The sequence below is a fragment of the Amborella trichopoda genome, chromosome 8, assembly GCF_054954075.1.
Source record: "Amborella trichopoda isolate Santa Cruz 75 chromosome 8, AtrichopodaSantaCruz75HAP2 v2.0, whole genome shotgun sequence".
NCBI classification, from domain to species: Eukaryota; Viridiplantae; Streptophyta; class Magnoliopsida; order Amborellales; family Amborellaceae; genus Amborella; species Amborella trichopoda.
The window spans coordinates 16,002,706-16,009,951 of record NC_142343.1 but is presented as its reverse complement, the minus strand read 5'-3'; the positions used below and the strand labels follow the sequence as shown (position 1 = coordinate 16,009,951).

At 34.4% G+C, this 7,246-nt stretch overlaps 1 non-coding gene across 1 annotated transcript; it reads left to right on the top strand.

Annotated features, from left to right (window-relative positions):
• Window positions 1–1,398: 1,398 nt before the first annotated feature.
• Window positions 1,399–1,593, top strand: LOC148780819 (U2 spliceosomal RNA). Its single transcript, XR_016039858.1, has one exon. It is a non-coding gene; the product is annotated as a U2 spliceosomal RNA (small nuclear RNA).
• Window positions 1,594–7,246: the final 5,653 nt, after the last annotated feature.

Here is a 7,246-nt window from a genome sequence, read left to right as displayed (position 1 = left end):
TAATGATATCCCACCCATAATTTGACACTACATTCAAAATGTCAGCTCCTTGCGCCAAGTCATGGTTGTAGTCACCGTCCAAACTCTCCTTATAACTACAGTCTTACCTATGGAGCGCTTCCTCATTGGAAAGCTAGGACCAAAAGTAGTTTATAGGTGCCTGGTGCAATATGGATACATGGAACATCCTAGCATGGAGGCTTATGAGTATGTGGCAATAGTCCTTGAGAAGCTCAAGTAAGTGGCAAAGAGCAATGAGAAGTTGGAATTGTTAGAGACATGCAAAGATAGAGGAGGGACCTTTGTGATGGGGAGGACAATTTTGAGGTCAAGTGAGAAGGCTGGTTGGTTTCTGCAGCTCATGATTGACGGGATTTATCGATTCCTTCAGAAGAATTTCAGGTAGACAGTCTCCACCTTGAGGATCCCGCCATCAAAGATGCTGCAAGTTGGGATGCAATATGAGATATAAGAAGACGTAACTTAGTTTCCTTGCCTTCTACCTTGGTTGTCCACTTGCAGCCTAAGCCTAAAGTATTACTCCTTTCCCAAACTTGGGTTTTTCTTCTTTTCTTTTTTTTGGTTTCTTATAGTAAAATGGAGCTTAGTTAATTGTAGTTTTTCCTCTTGGTAAAAATATAAACCAACGGACAGAACTTGTTTCTAGATAGAAAAGCAAGAGAAGTTTCGGGAATGTGTTTTTAGAGAGAAACGCAAAAACTTAGGGATAGTGTTTAGAGAGAGAGAGAGTTATGTTTACTTCTTGGCTCTCTACTTCTTGTCAAACTTAAAATGAGCATTTGAAGATTCTTTAAATGTATCTATTTAGCATATATTTAGGGAAGTAAAAAAAACCTTTATTTCTTTTAAAGGAAAATGGTTTGATAGGGCCGCAACACGAACAAAATAAGTATAGCCTCACTTCATAACTCATCACAAATTGCAACTCAAGCATTGAAAAACCTTTATATCGATCATCTCGGCTTGAACATTATGGTTGTAAAAAAAATTAGGATTTCAAGCTATAAAAATAGTGTATATTATAACAAATTATTTAAACCACACATTTCTCCCTAAAAATAAGTGTTCATAGATCTGCCCTTGTATTTGAATCCTGAAAAACAATAAACAAAACAAATTACAGGAACCTATACATTTGATTATGCGTAGATATTAAAGAAGAAAGGATACATTCTTTTGGATTTTTAAGGACTCATTTGAAACATCACAAAAATGGGTGTCTCAAAAATATTTGCCAAAAATTTTGTGAACTTAATTCATTCTTTTTCATATTGCTAAATTTCTTTTCATATCGGGAGAGCGTTTGTGTATGATTTTAATCCCACATCGGAGAAGTTGAGGGTGCATGGGGGCTATAAAAGCATATGATAAGGACTTACGCCTTTTTCGGCCTTTTTGGCTGAGATCAAGTTAGTATCAGTTTTTATCTGTCTGATATCCGATACGTAGTCCATTGGACCACATGATATTAAATTAATTTTTCAGTTGGGGAGGGACCACGTCACCCACTTGCTAGTGGGTCCCTCGAGCATGCCGATGCATTGCACTACTGCTTTGGGACGGGCACGCCCATGTCGAATTATTTCCAAATTTCCTCATTTTGTGTTTGATATTTGTCTAATTCAATCTACCAATGGTCTATATTGTCTAATGGAAAAAGCTCATGTAAAGTTGCAATTTTAAAATGTAGAATTAAAGATGCACCTCAAAAATCCATCATAAAGGGTTGTTTTGATGTTGACAAGGAAAAAAGATTTCAAGTCGGTCAAATTGTGTAACTTGCAACACATTATCTGGACGTCTATTTTCAAGATTTTCATGTGTTTATAGATCTACTTGATTTGAACCATTTTTAAAGTTTAAAATTTTATAATTAAAGATAAAAATAGATTTTCAAACCATCTTAAAAAAAATTTATAGCAAAATTACATTTACAATAAAACTTAAAGGTGCAGCATGATTATATTGTTTTAAAGTTGCAACTTTATGCAAACCACACCCAATGACTTTTTTCTCACACACCATCTCTTCTCTTTCTCTCTTTTCACTCTTCTCTCCTTCTCTCTCTTCTTTTTCTCCTCTCCCTCTTCACTTTTTTTTCTATTTTCTCTCTCTTGTCTCTCTATCCCTCTCTCTCATGTTAAGCGCTCTCTCTCTCTCTCTTTTAAGCAGTGGAGTTTGCTTCTAGTAAAGCATGTTTCGTTGATGACCATGGTGTCACAAGCAGCAAACTCGCCGGTCAAACAAGAACCAGGCACTGAGCGATCCGGTTTTTTGTGGTTTGACATTTTAAAAAAAATCAAAATGATACAAAATATCAAAAGATAAGGGGTTTGTTTGTAATGTTCTTTTTAATGTTTTTATCATGACAATTAGAAAGTCCGGTTTTGGTGGTCTGGTCGGGTATTTAAAAACAATCAAAGTTATATAAAATCTCAAAAGATTAGGAATTCGTTTGTAATGTGTTTTTAAATATTTTTTACCATGCCAATTAGAATGTTTGGTTTTGGTGGTACGGCCGGATATTTTAAAAAAATCAAAATTATACGAAATCTCAAAAGATTAGGGATTTATTTTTATTGTGTTTTTTAATGTTTTTTATTGAAAGTCTACTTTTGGTGGTCCAGCCGTGTATTTAAAAAAATTAAAATTATATAAAATCAAAAAATATTAGGGATTTGGTTGTAATGTGTTTTTTAATGTTTTTTAACTTGGAAATTGGAAAGTGTTTCCGCCATGAGTAATATTTTTTTATTTTCCCATCTTTTTAAAAAAAAATTAAAAATACCCATGAGCACAAATTAATTTAAAATCCAATTTTTCTCTACTTTTCAAAATTCATTTGGATGTGCTTTGTTTAATCATGTTTTTAATATATATTTTTTCAATTTTTATTGTATTTTATTTTTAACTTTATGGACCGGCCGGGACTTACCCGGTTAGGCCGGTTAAATTGGCTAGTTTACCAGTTACTTAGACCCAGCCCTTGGCCAGTTTTTGAGCCTGCTTCGATTTTTTGAACACTGGTCACAAGTGACTACTCTTAGGAATTTGAGTTCTGAAGGCAAGAAAAATTAAAAAACAAAGAAAGAAAAGACAATCCGCAGTATATTGACAGTTTGAGTTCTAGTGGTAAAAGAAACTACAAAAAATTAACTGAGTACCCGACAAAAAAACTAGAAAGCTAGGACTAAGTCTTGGATGGGCCCTATGGTGATGGTTAATGGATCCAAATTTGTTTATTAAAAGCATCAATAAAGAATGTTGGTTTTGTCAAATTATGATTTTTGAAAAATTAGCCTCGAGACCTCTTCCTCACAAATCGATGTCCTGAGTTAGCTTAGTTCTATGTAAACCCACAAAGAAACTTTGGAAATCATAAGAAAACAATAAGTATATGATTTTTAAAGAGGTTTTAAAAATATATAAAAGCAAATAATAAAAAATAAAAGAAAAATAAACTAAACAGGAAGTTGGGCCCTTAGGCCTGGCGCCCAGAGTTGGGGCCCGGATCTGATGATGAAAGTGCAAGTCTTTTCCTCTTTTCAATTTCGAGATTTGTAGATTTAGAATTTGTCTAATTTTGGTGAAGAGTTATACTTAAGAATCTGGAGCTTTGTTTAATGCTGGAAGGGATTTCTTTTTCTAAGGTTGCTATATTTGTAAAGGTTAGGGTTTGATGCTTGCTACGGCTTAGGTCCTAGATCTAGGGTTGACAGTGTAAATCTAGGGTTTAGGTTTGAAACAACTAGGGTTTTTTTTTTTTTCTTTTTTGTTTTTTTGAGAAGTGTCATGAAAAGAGGACAACTTAGGTAGATTTGATGTTGCAACCATAAGACAGTATTTAAACAAAAAAAAATATTAGTTTGATGTTTGAAATATGGGATCGTCTACAAAATAAAAAGTATCCAATGTTTTTGACATTGAACAACCTAACTTTAAGGCAGTATGATGTCTCAAACATAGGACTGGCCTAGAATTAACCACTAACCCCTGAACAACCTTAAAGAACCATTATAGATGGGACAGGTTTATATACTTCTCCAACAACATAGAAGTTCTATCATCCCCCTACCATCCAGTCGTTTAATGTTGATCAAGAGAGCCACTCACCGTTTGATTTTAAATCTGATGTCTCAAAGTATTTTATTTTTAGTTTTTTTAATACAAATTGGATGAATATGAAATTGGTATTTTCCATCTTCTCATTAGGGCGTACTTATAAAAAATAATAATAATAATCTTTTCGATAAAAATAATGACCAAAATAACCCTTGAAACTTTCAAGGGTATTTTGGTCATTTTATTTTATTGAAAATATTTTCTTTATATTTTTCACTAGTGCAAGTTTAATATAGGAATAGACGTACAAAATTTAGTGTCAAAATAATTTATAGAAAAAAAATTTAAAATAAAATAGTGTAGAGACGTGATATTGTGATTGGGGCAATATTAGCCCTCCATTCAAAATGGAATGCTGGATAAATGGGAGTATATAAGTTTTATGCTGTAGGGGAAGAATAGAAAGCATGCCCATTATAGATAATCTCATGACAATACTTTTTAGACATGTTATCCTTGGTACTTTTGATACCATATCACTAACAGCAATACTCTTTGTTTTTTCATCCACTTCCACAAAGTAATAATGTGTACCCCCATGTAGTTAAGATAGTTTCTCAATCTAAAAACTGGAAATTTGAAACTTCAAAGGGAGAAACTATCTCAAAGCTTTCAGAGTGAAAAGCTATCTCAAATTTCAAATTTTAGATAGATAAATAATCTCTAATTTCAAATTTTTAGTGAGAGGAGCTCTCTTTTTCTTTCTCTTCAGTTTCTAATGGGACTATTGATTCCCCAAATGCACCTAAGTCAATTAGAAATCTATTCAAATTCTCTCTCTCTCTCTCTCTCTCTCTCTCTCTCTCTCTCTCTCTCTCTCTCTCTCTCTCTCTCTCTCTCTCTCTCTCTCTTCAGTTTCTAATGGGACTACTGATTCTACAATTACAATCTGTTCTAATGGGACTACTGATTCTACAATTACAATCTGGTGTGTGAGGAATGTCACTCAAGTCTCGTTCTGGCGCCATAAGTGGTTAGGGGATTGCCCTTTGAAGAGTTCCTTCCCTGAATTGTTCGCAAAGGCCTCTTCCCCAAATGCTCTGATATATGAAACATATCAGGTTGTTGGAGAGCAGGTGGTGTGGGATATCTAGTTTTCTTATAATCGAGTTATTGATTGTAGAAACAAAAAACAACCCACGAAAACAAAAAAGAAAAAACAAACACAAAAGAAAGAGATAATCAACCACAACGCAAAGATATACGTAGTTCGGGAGATTAGAGCTTATTTACTGACAATGAAATAGGGTTACAATTCGCTCTCTTTCTCACGCCTCTCTGTTTTTATCTAATTACAAAGAGATCTGCGTTTTTCCCTTAACCCTTAACTTTGGATCAACCCCCAATCTCAACGATATATATCGAGTCCCAGATAGATGGTACAAATTATCGAAATACCCTTATACGGATATATATTAAGTCCCAGATATATCGAATCCCATGTACAGATATATCTGAATTTTTCCTCGGGGGCTACCGCTCCCGAACCCCCACAGGGACCAAGTCCATCAAGTCAACCTATCAAGACAACTCCTCCGGCCCTCAAGCCCTACAGGCCTTCAGGCTTTTAAAAGCCCTCCCGAGTCGTCTTTTTTACTCCACCTTGGCAGATCTATTTTCTCATAATACAAGACATTAATCCTCAACAATGACCAGCTAGTGGCGCTGGTTTCGAGCTGTTTTTACAGCTACAAATAGGTGGTACTATCCAATAATCTTAATAATGAGGTGATTTGGGAGCACAGTGAGGATGGTCTTTTTTCAGTTAAAGCCATATATTCTCTTTTGTTCCATGATCACCACAGATGGTCATTGCTTCAAATTTCCCAAATCTGGAAATGACCTATTCCTCATAAGGTTCAATATTTTATTTGGTTGGTTGGGCAAAATAAGGTCCTTATTGTTGATAATCTCATTAAAAGAAGAAATGTTTTGCCAAATGTTTGCCTAATGTGTAAAGAGGATGGGGAGTCGATTGCGCACTTGCTTGTTCATTGTCAATATGCAATGTACATGTGGTATTACTTCTTAGGGATAGGAGGTGTGGTACGTGATTGGACTGGATCAACTGTTCTTGCCTATACATGCCCTAGAGGAATTGCCATGGCTAACATGGCTGAGTTTAGAGCCTTGTTCAAAGGATTACTCCTTATTAAAGCCATGAATTTGGGTCACGGTATAATGGCCGAAGGTGCTTTCCAAAATGTGATTAGGTGGTTCAAAAAGGAACAAAGAGTTCCATGGTTGCTACGGTTGTTTTGGGTCTAAGTGGTGAATTTGGAAAGGGAATTATCTTTATCGTTCTATCACGTCTTTAGAGAATTGAATGATCTTGCTGATGGTTTGGCTAAAAGAAGTGTTGCTATGGATTCATTTTCTATTTTGAATGATGTAATGAGCGATTGATGTAACTGCATTTTAGTTGACAATAAAATTTGATAACATTTGTCAAAAAAAATAAAAATAAATAGGAAAACATGTATATAGGGTTGCAACCTTAAAATGGAGAATTAAGGGGCACCTCAAAAATCAATCATAAGAGGTTATTTTGATGTTGGAAAACTCTTTAATTGATCATCTCGACATCGAGATACATGAATATGAAAAGAAAAAATGATTTCAAGTTCTAAAACTACTGTATCTTGCAACACATTATCTGAACCGCCCATTTTCAATATTTTCAAGTCTTTTTAGATCTATTTTATTGAAATCATTTTAGAGTTTAAGATTATATAATTAAAAATGAAAATAGATTCTCAAGCCATCCTAAGAATTCTTTACACCAAAATTATATTTAGGGAAAATATCTTCATACCCTTTATTTTTAGGTTTCATTTCTTGATAAACTCAAGGTTTCAAAGATATCTTCTAACCTCTTGACCACTCTAAACCTATTTTTTAACCTAAACAAATGTGAGAAAGACATACTCTTTCTAAACCCAATCATTTATCTCTCTTCACTTATATACCCCAAAACCTCTCTCTTTCTCTCTCTTCATTTGTCTTTCTATCTCTTTTCATGTTTATCCAAACACCTCTCTCTCACCTCCCGGTAACCTCTCACCTCCATGAAACCCTTCGCTCTCGCTAAAAATTTGGGAGG